The sequence below is a fragment of the Saccopteryx bilineata genome, chromosome 12 (assembly GCF_036850765.1).
Source record: "Saccopteryx bilineata isolate mSacBil1 chromosome 12, mSacBil1_pri_phased_curated, whole genome shotgun sequence".
NCBI lineage: Eukaryota > Metazoa > Chordata > Mammalia > Chiroptera > Emballonuridae > Saccopteryx > Saccopteryx bilineata.
In genome coordinates, this window is record NC_089501.1 from 17288825 (window position 1) to 17307077 (window position 18253).

At 37.3% G+C, this 18253-nt stretch overlaps 1 non-coding gene across 1 annotated transcript; it reads left to right on the forward strand.

Moving 5' to 3' along the window:
• Nucleotides 1-5146: 5146 nt before the first annotated feature.
• LOC136316501 (U6 spliceosomal RNA) lies at nt 5147-5256 on the forward strand. The gene has a single exon (XR_010727733.1). It is a non-coding gene; the product is annotated as a U6 spliceosomal RNA (small nuclear RNA).
• Nucleotides 5257-18253: the final 12997 nt, after the last annotated feature.

Genomic DNA, 18253 nt, shown 5'->3' on the forward strand with positions numbered 1-18253 from the left:
GTGGATAAAGCATCAACCTGGAATGCTGAGGTCGCCAGTTCGAAACCCCAGACTTGCTTGGTCAAGGCACATATCGAAGTTAATGCTTCCTGCTCCTCCCCGTTTGTCTTTCTCTCTCTCTTCTTTCTAAAATGAATAAGTAAGTAAATAAATCATTTAAAAAAATCAAAGGTAAAGAACCATAAAAGAGAAAAGTGAGGAAACTGTGGGTAGACATGGCTTGCATCAGAAATGAACCAATCAGCCATGTTAGTGATTTAATGTTAATATTTTTTAAAGAATGACTGAATTTTGTATTTCACAAGTATTCCCTTTGCTTTTTGGAGATTTTAGAGGAGAAATCCATTCAATTTAGAGTTCTTTTTATCTCTTACTGGGTTTTCATCATGCCAAACAGTTTTGCGGTTAATCTTTACAAATGTTTTTCTTAAAACCTAACAGTTGACTTAAGATTTCCTAGGCATATTATAGGCAAGAAGATGATATAAATTATTCACTTTGTAAATGTTTTTCTAAGAAATTATGCCCATACCAGCAGAAATATATGTTTTAGAAATTATTTTGGGCCTAGTAAAAACTAGTAGGTATCTGGTCATTTCATAAATACATAATTTATCTATATGATAATACAATAATATTCCTATAGGGAGTGCAGACCTTATGTTTCTGTTCAGGTAACTAACAATCTTAATGACAACAAAATAATGATAAAGTGTTCCATAATTTAATACTTATTTGAAAGATCTATAGGATTATATGCTTCTAACTAAAAGAGCATACATGGCATAATATTTATTGAGCCTTTACTCTTAAATGTGCACTGAGAATTTTCTGATCAAATATAGTTTGATAACTCAAGATTAAAGTCTTATCTCTTATACCAGCAAATTATTAATAGTGCAAGTATATATGTATGTATTTAATAAAAGAATTCTCTACAATACCATTTAGTGTAATGACTGATATAATTAATTTCATTACTTCGAGTTTATTTCATTTATTCTTATTAGCTATTTACAGCATTATTTTTCTTCTTGCAGCAGTTCTGAAATGCAGCATTATTACATTCACTGTCCAATGGAACATCACTGATTTATATAGGAATGTTTTGAGTTTTTAATCTTGAGGATTTGGCTTTTGCATGTTAAGGAAGCATATCTCTAGTTTACAGAAAATGAAAAAAAATATATGCTGCTATCAAGATTTGATGTTAAATTTTATCAAATATTGTTGGCACTGTTAAAATAATTACTTAATTATTCTTTTATCTATTGGTGAACTGAGTTATAGATTTTTAATATTGACCATCTGCCTAATCCTGAAATAAACACTCCATAGTCATAGTATAGTACACTTTTGTAAACACCGCACCATTCTACATGGTGGACCACACATCAAGGTCACATTAGCTTCCTAAAAGTTTGGCAAATTCTTCATCTTTATCTATATTCTGAAACTGTTTATTTTGCATTATATCTATCTGTTACTTGAGGTTTGAATAAAAAGTGACTATATAATCATTTGTACTAAATGTTTTTCTTCAAATAATGTTTCATGACTTTTTATATTTCATCTATGATTCAGATTTGTTTCTATATGTTACTTTTAAATATCTCTAAAAATATAATATTTTTAATTCAGTAAAGAATATAATAGAGACTGGGGATGGGCGATTTTGATGAGAAACATTACAGTATATTCTTGCTTGAATTAATTTTTATTATTATGGTTGAAAATTGATGATGTTTTAAATTCCATCATTCTCTCTATATTTGGTTGTTGTCATTCTGCTTTTGTCAGTATAAGGACTTTAAAAAAAGTATGCTCTTTTTTTTTTTCATTTTTCCGAAGCTGGAAACGGGGAGGCAGTCAGACAGACTCCCGCATGCGCCTGACTGGGATCCACCTGGCATGCCCACCAGGGGGCAATGCTCTGCCCATCCGGGGCATTGCTCTGTTGCATCCAGAGCCATTCTAGTGCCTGAGGCAGAGGCCACAGAGCCATCCTCAGCGCCCGGGTCATCTTTGCTCCAATGGAGCCTCGGCTGCGGGAGGGAAAGAGAGAGACAGAGAGGAAGGAGAGGGGGAGGGGTGGAGAAGCAGATGGGCACCTCTCCTGTGTGCCCTGGCCAGGAATCCAACTCAGGACTCCTGCATGCCAGGCCAATGCTCTACCGCTGAGCCAACCTGCCAGGGTCAAAAGTATGCTCTTTTATTTGAGTAAGTTGTCAACCTGTCTATACCTTAGCTTCCTCATCTCTAGAATGTTTAAGAATTATTATACTTAGGATTTCTATGAAACTGAAACAAGATTTTGTGAGTAAGTTAATAAACGTAATGACCAGGATAAAGATGCAATAAATGTTAGTCTCCCTGACTTATTCTCTTTAACAGATAGTTTTTATTTTATCTACTTTAAAAGTTCCTGCCACATTTAATGCATAATAGAATTATTTTTTTCATTCAGTGAGAGGAGGGGAGGCAGACAGGCTCCTCCATGTGCCCTGATCAGGATCCACCCAGCAAGCCCACTAGGGAGTGATGATCTGCCCATCTGGGGCATTGCTCTGTTGCTCAGCGACCAAGCTCTTCTTAGTGCCTGAGGCAGAGGTCATAGAGCCATCCTCAGTGCCTGGGCCAGTTTGCTCCAATCGAGCCATGGCTGCAGGAGGGGAAGAAAGAGAGAGAAGCAAGAGAGGGGTGGAGAAGATGAGTGCTTCTGTGTTCCCTGACTGGGAATTAATCCCGAGATATCCACACACCAGGCCAACACTCTACCACTGAACCAGCTGGCCAGGGTGAATAATGGAATTTTAATAAATGATATATTCTAATAAAATAACTTTTAGATAAAAATTATTCTATAAATTACTTAATTTTTTATTCCTTAAATTAAGCACATTGTGTTTATGACCATTTTATTGAGACAACTGTAGTTTTGTCTGATACAAATATTTGTATTTTCCAGATTAGTAGACATGAGGTTTCCATAATTCTTTAATGTGGCTGTTATTAGAAAGTCAATATAAAGTTAGGTTTTAGTCTTAAAAATATTTTTTATGTTTTAATTTTATATTCTTTAATTTAATTTCTTTTCTAAAGAAATACTCAATTGCTCTGTCCCTGGGATATAATATTTTTATTCTTTTCTTCAATATTTCTTTATTATTTGTTTTTCAAAAATAAAACTATTTGTGAAACCCCTGAGGACATGATTATCAGAAACAAAAATATTGAAATAAATATGTAAAAAATATTCCTCTTACATGCATATTGGTCAGCAAAATACAATAATCCAGTAAGGGCTTCCTAAGGGCACACATATTTTAAAGATCCAAAAATAATCATAAATATAAAAATTTATGAGGTCCCTTTTACTTTTCCTTGGGCCCCTTGCTGACACAACACACAAATCTCACCACACAAATCTTTGGCCTTTTGTTTCTTTTCTGGCTTTGTGATTATGAGTCATGATAAACCTAGGGGAAATAGATCCTTCTCTCACCTGTGTGTCTCTTATCTTAAAAGTTATACTTATTGGGTAATCAGTGAATGTTATGTGTTTCTTTCTAGTAAAGAAATATTTTGGGGAGTGATGTCAGAAAATTGACAGCATTAAAATTCTAGTATTTTCTCCACCCCAAACAAATTTAAACAACTATCTACATATGAAAATACCTTCACAAGAACCAAGGATTCTAGGTGAGTGATTATAGCACCTGGATAAAGCACAGAAATAAGAAAAGACACATTGAGGAGAGTAGAAAAAATAGATTCATATTATTCCTATCAACCCTCCCTCAAGCTATGGCATCCCAGCTCAGAGGAAAACATACTCTCTCTAAGAAAAGGAGAGTTAAGTGTATACCCCAGAACAGGTCTACCTCAGTACCAGGCTGGCTCCCTTGGCCCTAGATCCCTGACTCACCTGAGCACAAGACTGGCCCCCATGCATCTACACTATGAACAAGCTCCCTCAGAACCAGCCTCTGGCTGGCTCCAACAGCAGACTGGCCCCACATAAGCCCAATGCACAGGAAGTCTCTATAGCTACAGGCTGATTCTAGCACCAAGTAAGCACCCTTGGACCAAAATACTGGGTCCAACAAGTGGTCTCCAGGACCTGGTTGACCTCTCTGGATCAAGGATTCTAGTCCATCCTCTCAGACAGAAGCCACAAGCCTACCCAACTGCTGATTCAGGCACCAGACCAGTCCAACCAAAAGACTTCAGGAGACACCACTAGATTGCCCAATTAGAATATCTTGATTGGCTCACTGGCAAAGGGCTCTGCCTGCTGAAGTCAGTCAGTAAAGACTAAAACGGGTGTCTACTTCCTCAGATGCACAGTAAAGTTGCAGGATCAACAAACAGAAATAGTTATGTTTTATACATCAACAATGAACTGTCTACAAAAAAATAAAACAATCCCATATACAATAACATCAAAAATAATAAAGTACTTAGGAGTAAATTTAACCATGGATAAGCAACATCAGTACACTGAGCATTACAAAATGTTGATGAAAGAAATTAAAAACAAATAAATTTTAAAATGTTTGATATTAATTAAAAGAATTAATATTACCCAAAGCTGTTTCAGATTCAATACAATCCTTACCAAAATTCCAATGGCATTTTTCACAGTAAAACAAAAATAATACTAAAATTTGTATGGAAAAGCAAAGACCCATAAAACTAAAAGGTTTCCGCACAGCTAAAAAAAAATCAGCGAAATAAAATGTTAACTTAAAAAATTAGAGAAAGTATTTACAAACCATTTGTCTAATAGGGAGTGAATATCCAAAATCTATAAGGAACTTATACAACTCAAAACCCAAAAAAAAGTAATTTAAAAATGAACAAAGAACTGGAATAAACCTTTTTCCACAGAAGATATGCAAATGGCCAATCAGTACATCAGAAGATGTTCAACGTCAATGATCATTAGGAAAGTGCATATTAAAACCATAATGAGATATTACCTTATCCTATTAAAAGGTTATTATAAAAAAACAAGAAAAAACAAATTTTGACAAGGCTATGGAGAAAAAGCACTTTTTTCACATTGGTAGATATATAAATTAGATCAACCACTATTGAAAACAGTATAAAGGTTCCTCAAAAATTAAAACTAGAACTACCAGTGCTCGTTTCAGCAGCACATATACTAAACAGTATGGAATGATACAGAGAAGATTAGCATGGCCCCTGCGCAAGGATGACACACAAATTCATGAAGCATTCCATATTTTAAAATAAAACAAAAAAACTAGAACCACCATATGATCTAAAAATTCCATTTCTAGTTATAGCTAAAGAAAATGAAATTACTATCTTGAAAATTCACACCCATGTTTATTGCAACATTGTTCACAATAGCCAAGACATGTTAACTACCTAACATTTATGATGAATGGATAAGGAAAGTGAGGTATATATATGATTATACAATGGTATATTATTCATACACATGCACTCCCATGTTAATCACAGCATTATTCACAGCAGCCAAGACATGGAAACAACTAGAAAGCCTTTTAATAGATGATTGGATAAAGAAAATGTGGTACATATAGAATACTACTCAGCCATAAGAAATGATGACATAGTATCATTTACAACAACATGGATGGACCTTGATAGCATTATACTGAGTGAAATAAGTAAATCAGAAAAAGCTGAGAACTATATGATTCCATACATAGGTCAGACACTAAATTGGGAGGTCCTAGACCAGCGGTTCTCAACCTGTAGGTCACGACCCCGGCAGGGGTCGAACGACCAAAACACAGGGGTCGCCTAAAGCCATCAGAAACACATCGGTGACCCCTGTGTTTTGGTCATTCGACCCCCGCTGGGGTTGCGACCCACAGGTTGAGAACCACTGTCCTGGACATAAAGAGGAGTGCAGTGGTTATCAGGAGGAGGAGAAAAGGGGGAGAGGGAGCAGGAGGCGGGAGGGTGGGGTACATAAAGAGAGACAAATATAAGATGACGGAGGATCATTTGACTTTGGGTGATGGGCATACAACATAATTGTCCAAATGATGTGGAAATATTTGCCCAAATCTATGTACTCTAGTTGACCAACATCACCCTGTTAAATTTAATCAAATACAGTATAATGAACACTTATATGCAGAGTCTAAAAAAGCTGATCTTATACAAACAGTAAAGTGGTGGCTCCTGGGGCTGGGGGTAGAGAAATAAAGAGGTGTTTCTCAAAGGGTACGCACTACAAGCTTTAAGATGAGTGACCTCTGAAAGTTTAATATACAACATAGTGACCATAATTAATACTGTATTATATGTTGTTAAGAAAATAGATGTTAAATATTATCACCACAAATACAGAAGAAATCATAGATCTATGAGAAGATGTAGGTGCTAACTAACCTTACGATGTAATCATTTCACAGTCATACTTGTATTAAATCATCACACCACACACCTTAAACTTATATAATTAATTCAATTTTAAAAAAGATTTTATTTATTCATTTCAGAGAGGGAGGAGAGAGAGAAGGGTGGAGAAACAGGAAGCATCAACTCCCATATGTGCCGTGACCAAGCAAACCTGGGGTTTCCAACCAGCAAATTCAGTGTTCCTGGTTGTTCCTTTATCCACTGCACCACCGCAGATCAGGCTAAATTTAAATATTTATAGTTAATAATATTCCAATAAAGTGAGAAATAAATAAATTTACCCTTAGCCATTAAAAAAAGCTAAACTTGCTAATATATATGACTATACATATATATTTCGAGCCCAAGTGATTATTTCAGCAGGTCCCACTCTATGACATCATATTATAAGGAATACAGAAGTGGAGGATAATATCAGAGGAATGTCAGCATAAGAAAACCCCATGTTCTCTTTCTTTGAAGTTAAAACCATTTGAACAGCTATAATTTAATAAGAATTCCCTGTTCAACATACAAATATGTCTCAGAGATCCATGCATTAAAGCATTTGAAGATGCCTAGACAGAGAAAGAATCCATCAAATACCATGAATAACCAAGGTAACAAAGCAGCTCAGAAAGATAAAGAAAAATGTACAAAAAACAAATTTAAAGACATGGAAATATGTGATTTAGATGACAGAGAATTCAAGATCACAGTTCTCTGATTGAAAAGGCCAAGATACCAAAAAAATAAATAAAAAAAATAGAAAGGCAGTTTAATGAACTCAAATAAAATCAATGAACAAAATGAGTACTTTACCACCCTGGCCGGTTGGCTCAGTGGTAGAGCGTCGGCCTGGCGTGCAAGGGGTCCTGGGTTCAATTCCCGGCCAGGGCACACAGGAGAAGCGCCCATCTGCTTCTCCACCCCTCCCCCTCTCCTTCCTCTCTGTCTCTCTCTTCCCCTCCTGCAGCCAAGGCTCCATTGGAGCAAAGATGGCCCGGGTGCTGGGGATGGCTCCTTGGCCTCTGCCCCAGGCGCTAGAGTGGCTCTGGTCGCAACAGAGCGATGCCCCAGAGGGGCAGAGCATCGCCCCCTGGTGGGCAGAGCGTCGCCCCCTGGTGGGCAAGCCGGGTGGATTCTGGTCGGGCGCATGCAGGAGTCTGTCTGTCTCTCCCTGTTTCCAGCTTTGGAAAAATACAAAAAAAAAAAAAATGAGTACTTTACCAACTAGATTAAAACTTTAAAACTTAAAAAATAAAAGAAATTCTAGAAATGAAGATCTTAATAAAAGAGGTGAAGAAAGAACTAGTAAAGAAAACAAGATAGAAGGTGACAGAGGACAATCTGACTTTGGGTGGTGGGTATGCAACATAATTGAACGACAAGATAACCTGGACTTGTTATCTTTGAATATATGTATCCTGATTTATTGATGTCACCCCATTAAAAAAATAAAATTATTAAAAAAAAAACAAACAAACAAACAAAAAAACAACAACAAAAAAACAAAAAAAAAAAAAAAAAAAGAAAGAACTAGTGAGCTTAGGGAACAGAACTGATCATATGGAGAAAAGAATTAGTGGTACTGAAGATAGAATTTTAGAAATGATACAGATGGCAGAAGAGAGAGTCTTAAAAGTAAAAAAATAAAAGAATTCTACAAGACTTAACTGACTCCATCAGAAAGAGCAATGTAAGAATTATGGGTGTACCAAAAGGAGGAACAAACAAGGAAATAGAGGCCCTCTTCAAATAGACAAGAATATCCCAAACTTATGGAAAAAGCAACATCCTCAAATATAAGAAATAAACAAACAAACAAACAAACAAAACACCTGATTATGCCAATCCAAAAAAGGCCATTTCCAAGACATGTTATATTAAAACTGTCAAAAAATAATGAGAAAGAAAGAATTATCAAGGCAGCAGAGAAGAAGACAGAAATCTGTAAAGGAAAGCCTTTTAGATTACTATCAGATTTTCAAGAACCAACCCTACAAGTTTGGAGAGAGTGAAATCAAATATTCAAACTACTGAAAAAAGAAACTACCAGACAAGACTAATATATCCAGAAAAATTATTCTTTAGACACAAAGGAAAAATAAAGATTTTCTACAGCATACAAAAACCAAGGAAATTTACCACGAAAAAACCTCCATTCCAGGAAATAATGAAGGGGGTAATTCTACCTGAAAAAAATATATATAAAGAGACAAAAAAGATACAAAATTTTGAGCAAGACATCTTTTGACAGACAAATGCAGGACACTGCAACTTTTTCAGAATTGGATATTATACTTAAACATAATGATTAAAGGAGGTGAAAAGAGTAAAAATAAATACAATAGCCACTGTTTTTTAAATTTAAACTCACAGTATAGATAGAGATAATTTGTGACAACAAAACCGTAAAAAGAGAAAGAGCAAAGGTCTATATTTGAAAAGGGCATTGAAGATAATGTGCATGCAGAAGAAAAAAGACTAATATATATGACTCTCTCTTGCATATAACTAAATGTAACCATGTAAAAAATACAACACTGAGACACATTACTTAAAAAAAAACCAAAAAAAAAACCCACAGGAAACAGAGAAAAAAATCAGAATATCACCTAACTAAAATAACAGACAAAAACAAAAAGGGAAAAAAAATGGAGACACAGAACTATTCAGAAAAACAAATAGTAAAATAGTTATAAGAAATTCTCATACATCAACAATCAACCTAACTGTAAATGGACTGAACTCACCAATAAAAAGAGTAGCAGATTGTATCAGAAAACAAATTCCAACCATATGTTTTATTCAGGAGATACATCTGAGCTGTAACAACAAATATAGACTCAAAGTAAAAGTGTGGGAAATGATTTGCCAACCCAATGGCATCCAGAGAGCCTGACCTGTGGTGGCACAGTGGATAAAGCGTCAACCTGGAAACGCTGAGGTTGCCGGTTCAAAACCCTGGGCTTGCCTGGTCAGGGCACATATGGGAGTTGATGCTTCCTGCTCCTCCCCACCTTCTCTCTCTCTCTCTCTCTCCTCTCTATAATGAATAAATAAAATCTTAAAAAAAAAAAAAAGCCTGACCTGTGGTGGCGCAGTGGATAAAGCGTCAACCTGGAAACACTGAGGTTGCCGATTCAAAACCCTGGCTTGCCTGGTCAAGGCACATATGGGAGTTGATGCTTCCTGCTCCTCCCCTTTCTCTCTCTCTCTCTCCCCCCCTAAAATGAATAAATAAATAAATAAATAAATAAGAATCAACCAGAGAAAAGAGGATGTAGCCATACTTATATCTGACAAAATAGATTTTAAGATAAAAAAGGTAAGAAGAGATAAAGGTAGACACTTAATGATAAGGATGAAAAAATATTCAGAACACAACACTTCTCAATATTATATAACCAACCAGGGAACACCAAAATATATGAAATAACCATGAACAGAATTAAAGGAAGAAACTAACAAAAACACAATTATACTAAGGGACTTAAATACCACATTGATAGCTATGGATAGATCATCGAAACAGAAAACCAATAAGGAAATGTTGACCCTAAATGGCACATTAAACCTAATGGACATAGTCAACATTTTCAGAACCTATCATTCCGTAACACCAGATTATGCATTCTTATCCAGTGCACATGGAACACTCTCAAAGACAGACCATATATTGAGACACAAGACTACTCTTAACAAATTTAAGAAAATTTAAATCATACCAGGGCTATCCTTCAACCACCATGTTCTAAAATTGAAAATCAACTGCACAAAGAAAGTGGAAAAAAATACAAGGATGTAGAGAATAAACAACATGTTACTAAACCATGATTTTACTCATATGTGAAATATAAAACAAATGAACATACCAGACAAACAAATAAAAACTCATAGAGGCAACAATATGGTGTTTACTAGAGGGAAAGTGGGGTGGAGGGGAGGTAGTAAAGAGTAAAGGGTGTCAAATATATGTGAAAAGATTTGACTTTAGGTGACAAATACACAATGCAAAATATAGACTATATATAATAGAATCATACATTTGAAACCTATATAATTTTGATAATTCCTGTCACTCCATAAATGTGATTTAGAAAAGAACACAGGCCCTGGCCAGTTGATTCAGTGGTAGAGTGTCAGCCCAGTATGTGGAAGTCCCGGGTTTGATTCCCAGTCAAGGCACACAGAAGCACCCATCTGCTCCCCCTCTCACTTTTCTCTTTCTATCTCTCTCTCTCTCCCCTCCTGCAGCCATGGTTCTTAGAGTGAGTTGGTCCCACACTGAGGATGGCTCCATGGCCTCTGCCTCAGGCACTAAAAAATGGCTCCAGCTGCAATGGAGCAAGAGCCCCAGATGGGCAGAGCATCACCTCCTAGTGGGCTTGCCGGGTGGATGGGTGGATCCTGGTTGGGGAGCATGTGGGAGTCTGTCTCTGCCTCCATTCCTCTCACTAACATAAAAAATATAATTTAAAAAAAAAACAACACAACCTGAAAACAAAGAAACAAACAAAACAGGCTGCTTCCCATCCAGGCATTTTGAAATGTTCCCTCAAGCTCCCATGCAATTAGATGGTCAGTTTCCTGTCAATTCCACTACAAAATAACCTGAACATAGGTTCTGGTTTTCCTTTCAGGTGCCTACAATCTATTTATCTCTTATTGAACTATTTATTTTTTCCTATTTTTGTATCACTGAATAATGCACCTTCTTTCTAATGCCATTCTCATAGGTATATATTGATAGCCTAGTTCACATCAGGTGATAGTAATTGCAGTTGATGCTGCATAAATAGAGGCTTAGTTTTCTTCACCTCCTGATTTGACCCAATCAATGAGATCACCTTCAGCTCAACCATATCAAGTTTACCACTTGTTGTGGTTCTGCTTCTACCCAGTCAACCTCGCTTGAACAACACACTGGCCCTTGTCCTTCTAAAAGAACCTTCTCTGCCTTGAGAGTTCTGCCACTCTTTCTCCCTCTTTACACTGGACTGGAACCCTGTGGTTCTCTTTTATGCTCAAACCATATGATCACTTTCTGTTCCCACTGTGAAATAGAATTTGGAATCTTTATTCCTCTCCCATGAACCAGAACTGGACCTGATTTTTGAACTATTTGTTTTACTCCCTCATCCATGTTGGTCATACGAGAAAAGTAGAACCCGTAAGTGGCATCAATCTGTACTTCAAAATAACACAATTCTTCCCTGTCCCACAACAGGACATAGATGAAAGCCCTTTTTACAAGTGCATATTGAATGAACAAAAACAAAAATGAAACTAGTTTAGTCTAATGTGTGCACACATTAAATCTACCTTTCAGCTGATGATGGGAAATTTGTCAGCAGACACAAGGATACAAGTAAAGCAAATAGTACTTTGTATGCCAATCAATTTGCTTAAAAGGATAGTAAGACATTCATCAACATGTCCCAAGATATATATAACTCTATAATAACGAAGAAATTACTCTGATTCCCTAAGGTTGCTGCAGTCAGCCTCCTTTACAGCTTCAGGTGACCTAGTGGCATCCTGTTAAAAATGCCTTCAGAAAGCAATGACATTTACTTAGCCTTTGCATCAAAATGTAACAAGCTGGAATCCAATGCCTCCCTAGGTGGAAGAAACTATGGCTCTGTCTCAATCTCTCCGGAAGAATAATACAGCTCTCACAAAATCCATGGGAGTTAAATAAATGTTTGCTAAAAATAACACTGGTATTTGGAATTCATTATTAGAGACTTTCTTTAATAGATTTCTCAAACTATTCCTGGGTTATTTCTTCCAACTACCCCTAATAAGCAAGAGAAAGTAGAAACTCAAATTCCCATGCTTAACCTGATTTCTAAACTGTCAGCATGTTTTGTGCTACGTATCTTTTCCAACTTTGAAGCTAAAAAGCTTCCCCCCCCAACAAAAAAGAACCCCACAAGAATGCCATGGTTTTTGTCATTTTTAACACATCACTATTAAACACATTAACTTCTCTTGATTCTCAGGAGTGAGATCTCCATATATAACTCTGGAATAAACTACATATACTATAAACTGTTAGACAAATATAAGCTATCATCTTCATTATCATCATCATTCCTAACAATCTGTTTTCTCTCTGGAATCTCTCTGTGAGTCACTACTTCCTCTGCTGTGTACAGTTACTGCCCTTCCAGAGACATATCGCCTTACACCTGAGTATCTCCCAGCCCTCTCTTGTTAAAAAATAAATAAAATAAGTAAAAACCTGCATTCACTAGTTTGAAACATTCTAATTCAATTCAATAGTCATTTATTAAGAACATTACCATGTGTAAACATTCACCATGAGGAAAGCAAAGACAAACAAGATAGAAGAGCAAAAATGTACACACAAATGATTCCAGTCCTAGGCAAGACAAATAGGTGACAGAGCAGAAATAAAAGTGCCATGAAAACTCAGAGAGGGTAAGGCTTACTTTTGCTGAGTAAATTTGCAAAGCTTTAATTGAGATAGTAAAATCTGGAAGCAGCTTCAAAGGAAATGATAAATGTTTAAAGGAAGAGCTAGGTAGAGAGAGGTAAAGGAGGAGGAAATGTGAGCAGAGACATTTATGTAGAAGAGTACAGGTTGTGAACTGCAAACAGCGATTGAATGATTATGCCAAGAACGTTGAGAGTGTAAGAAGCAGTGTTTCCCATGTTCATCTCCACTGTAGATCTGTAGGTCACATAGCAACCTCAGGCCATCTAACATTCAGAAACCAGGTTATAAATAATAGGGGAAGAATTTTATAAAAATGGAGAAAAATATAGGGTTCTTCTTTTATATCAGGTTAATAAGAAAAATGTTGGGGACAGTTGTTTTCCTTATAAGTTGGTTTTCTTGCTGCTCTTTAAGTTTAATCTAATAACCTATCTCTGCTTCTATGAGCCACTGCCAATTGTAGTATCTTAAAGCAAGAAGCAGGTCATGTTCTCTTCCAGCACTGCCATTTGCTTTTGTATTTTTCTGTTCCAATGCTGACACAGATTGTTCCCCCTGCCCAATCTCCTGTCGTTGTACATTTGTGCACACAAAAGTGTGGTGTAAAAAAAAACAACACAACAAGTTACTTCATTTTGTCCTGTGAATCTGGTTTTATGTTTCTCATGCTCTGATCTTTGTAATTTTTTTCATTTGCTCATATCAAAACTCATGTTTTTTCTAGGCAAATGACAAAAATTCAAATACAGAACTCATTTTTAAAAATTAAATTGATGGCTCTTGAATGAGGACAGGACAGGTGTAGAAAGGTGGAAATTTGGTACAGAAACAATAATGAATCCTATGCTTGGCTAAAAACTATTCTTTATCATCTTGTTGCTTCTTCAACTCTCCAATTTTCTCTTTGCATCTCAGGCTGTCCCTCACTAGCATCAGTTCATCATAGGTGCTACTGCTGGAGGGCTCTTGCTGAGCTGCTGAGCAACCTCTCGGTCCTTCCTTATCACAACTCTTGAAAAACCAAAGGTAAATGTAAAATATTTAGAAATTAAATTGATTTAATTTGCATGTTCAAAGAATTAAATTAATCTTACTCTTCTAGTAAGTTCACCACTGGATTATATAAGAACTTTCTCTTGATATTTTATGTAATTGTTTCTTTTTATTTACATTCTATTTTTATATAATTTGATATCAGTGTATGCTACAAAATCTTGTATTGTAGTTTGGTGAATATGATTTTTTTTATTTCTATAAAGGTATTGCTCTATAGTTCTTATCAGAGCTCTTAGGCATATAATGACTGCTCCAGAGCAAGAAGTCTGCAGTCAGATCGCACAAATTCAAATTCCTGCACATATGCTTACTGTGTAACATGGACCTCAGTTTCTTCACCTTAAAACGTGAGTAATAATAACACATCACGGGGTTGTTATGAACTGAGAATAATAATTAATACATAATAAATACTACATAGGTGCTACCTACTGTTATTGGGATTATTGCTATATTTTATGTGATATGATTTCATAAGGTCTATCCACATGGCTGTATCCAGCAGGACAATTATTTCTAACTGCTGCATCGTGTCTCACACGGTGTGTGCCCACTGTATTTCACTTCTCCACTCCCCCAGTGAAACTGCCTTGAACTCCCCACCTTCACAAACAATGCCCCTTGTATATTATCATGGACCTTTGTAAAAATATCTCGAGGTGTAGACCCAGGAGCAAGATTGCTAGATTATAGGTCATGTGTACATTCAGTTTGAGTAAATATATACTTTCAGGTTGATCTCAGATGAGCTGTCTCACCCAGATTACAGGCCTGCTAGTAATACAGAAGGGTTCATGCATCCTCACATTGCTAGAAAACTTGCGTTATCCATGGTCAATCTGATGGGTAGAAAGTGATGTCTTGATCTTACTTCAACTGTATTTCTGTGAATACTATGGAGACTGAAGATATCTTTACATGACTGGTAACTTTGGGGGTATTTCCTCTGCGAGTAGCCTATTTCTACCTTTGCCTATATTTCATTGTGGTTAAGTTCCTAGTGTGTTAAGTTCCAGTTTTAGATATTGTTGATACTTTTCTCATTCTTATATCTGTTAATTTCATTCATAATATCCATAATTAAAAATAAATCTGCACTTTTTAAGTAACCAAGTTCATCCACGTTTTTACATCATGATTTTTGCTTTTGAGGTTTTTTTCTATGAAGTCTGTTCTCAACTTTAGATGACAAAAAATGTCTCCTATGTTAGAGTTTATTAAGTTTGTAGAATTAATCTATTTGAAATCCAATGTTGTAATATTAGGTAGAAATACAGTTTTTCCAGAGAGCCAGTTTTTCCAACAGTATTTATTAAACAATATGTCCTTTCTTCATTAATTTGGGTTGAAATAATTCCCATAAAACACTTTGCATGGCCAAATGCTAGCTGCTTGCTATATAAAGGTAATATAATGTTCAATTCTATGTGTTTCTTTCTGAGTGGATCACAGAGTTCTTTGAGTCAGGTCTGTGCCCAAAGCTTTCATGCTTAATCATCTCATCTCAAATTTATATGGGTATTTCTTTCATCAAGCTCACATGGGAGAATACACTCAAAGCAAATATTAATCTCACCTTCCCACTCCTCTCAGAGCCTGGTCTGCCTGTTTTAAGGACAGACTGAAATAGGACCTAGTTTGGCCACTGCTTTGGATTTCATTTTTGATAAGTGGCCTTTAGTGTTTCCTGTGCAAAGCATGCCAGAAGCCTGTTTTGAATTTCTACTCAACTAGCTACTATTGCTTCTCTCCCTTCTACCTCTCTATCTCACAAGGATTGTATCTATTCAACAAATTTTGAGCACCTGCTAAGCATTAGGCAAAGTGCTAAGCATGAGTTAAACTGTGTCAATAGTATATAGTGAACAATACAGGTAAGGCTTCTGATTCAAAGGAGTTAACCATGGGGAAGAAATTCATTGAATGAACACTCAAAGAGATTTGTACATTCCAAACTGTAGTAAGTGCTGAGAAGGAAATCTATGAGGTGCATGTAAGAATATAATGGGTAGGTGAAGTCTTCACTAAAATTAGAGATTAGGGGAAGCATTTTTGACATAGTGGAATTTAAATTGTGAGGTAGGGCCTGACCGGGTGGTGGCGCAATGGGTAGAGTGTCGGACTGGGATGTGGAGGACCCAGGTTCGAGACCCCGAGGTCGCCAGCTTGAGTGCGGGTTCATCTGGTTTGAGCACAGCTCACTAGCTTGAGCCCAAGGGCACTGGCTTGAGCAAGGGGTCACTTGGTCTGCTTTAGCCGCCTGGTTAAGGCACATATGAGAAAGCAATCAATGAACAGCTAAGGTGCCACAACGAAAAATTGATGCTTCTCATCTCTCTCCCTCCCTGTCTGTCTGTCTCTATCTATCCCTCTCTCTCTGACTCTATCTGTCTCTGTCAAAACAAATGAACAAAAACTGTAAGGTATGAAAATGGAAATGTAAGAATTTGCCAAAAGGAGCAAGGAGAGAGAAACCCAATCAGAAATGCTGCATGTGATGGCTCTGAAGGAGAAAAGAATTTGATGATACCCGTGCCTGAGACCCCCAAAGTGGTCCAGGCTGGCTATCAGAAATGTTTTATATTGTGTTTTGGGGCAATGATGGCAGGTAATTGGAATCAGAACCAACTTAATATTTTTAAAGTGGAATTCTCACCAAGACGTAGATTCCATAGTGTTTCTAGAGGTACTTGCAAATTAAATAAATTTTTAAAAAAAGATCTTTGATATTTTTAGATGATCCCTATAATGAGAGTTCTAAATAAGAATGTAGAGAAGAAAAAGACAGTACTCCCACTTGGTATGTAAATAGAGACAAGAAAATCTCATACTCACCCTAAACAACAACAAAAGCCTATACAATCTTATCAAAACAATCTATATAATCTGATCTATATTTGAGCCTATCAGAGAACCACGGTGTTGAGGGGAAAGCCACCAAAGTCTAAATTCCAGATTGATTCTAAAGAACTCACAGGTAGTCTTATCCAAATTCGTAAGAGCTTTACTAGGAAAAACTTACAAAAATAGGCACAGCAGCTGCTATGGCAGTGGCAGGTGGATAAAACCCACACCCTCCCAGAACGGAGTCCTTTTGTATAGGAAGTTAATAGCAAAACCATATGGTGGGTAGTCATGTAGACCACCAGAAAGAACAATGCATTTCTACGTTAAAAGATAACAACAGGGCCCTGGCCGGTTGGCTCAGTGGTAGAGCGTTGGCCTGGCGTGCAGGGGTCCCGGTTCGATTTCCAGCAAGGGGACACAGGAGAAGCGCCCATCTGCTTCTCCACCCTTCCCCCTCTCCTTCCTCTCTGTCTCTCTCTTCCCCTCCCACAGCTGAGGCTCCATTGGAGCAAAGATGGCCCGGGCGCTGGGGATGGCTCCTTGGCCTCTGCCCCAGGTGCTAGAGTGGCTCTGGTTGCAACAGAGCGACACCCCGGAGGGGCAGAGCATCGCCCCCTGGTGGGCGTGCCGGGTGGATCCTGGTCAGGCGCATGCAGGAGTCTGTCTGACTGTCTCTCCCCGTTTCCAGCTTCGGAAAAATACAAAAAAAAGGAGAAAAAACAAAAGATAACAACAGGCAGTTGTTCAATGCTATATGTTCATTAACCTCACTCCTGGGACAGAACATTTGTCTTAGGGAGGCAGCATTCCTGGCTTTGGGAGCAGTCAGCCCAACATGAGGTACAGAGTCACAGAGAGCACGGCATTGAGAGCACAGCACCTCCCAGAGGCCTCTGCTGGAGCCACACTGCATCTCTATAGTGAGTTTCTCTACACAAGGTTTCAAAGCAACCAGGTCTACAGAATTCCAAAATGTGACAAGCTCTACTAAAGATAATCGGGAACCACAAACTGTTTTGCTTTTTGAAGAGAATAGGAGGAAGAGGTGGCGACCATAAAAGTGAGTAGAAGGAAACAAAACTTTTAAATAAGCTTAACAACGGTTTTTAACAAAGGCTTACTATAGGCTAGCATGAAAATTTAGAATCTCTGGAAGCCAAAGACACAAGGAGAGTCTGCCAACACCAGCAATTTAACATGACCCTCTACTAGTTGCTCACAAGAAAGACTGAGGTCAGTTCAGGAGACTGACCTCAAACACACTTCTGCTTTGTATCAGTTTAATATCCTGTGCATTTCCTGTCCTTCCCCCAGTGACAGATGGTTTCTGCTTAGGTTTAGTACAGGGTCAAGGATATGAATTTTCTACCCCTCTTTAGCACCTGAAGTCCTTTTCAAGAATTCCTACGTTTCAAGTTTCTGTAAAGGTGTAAGACCCATAGTAGCGGCCTCGTCCCACGTGGAGGTACG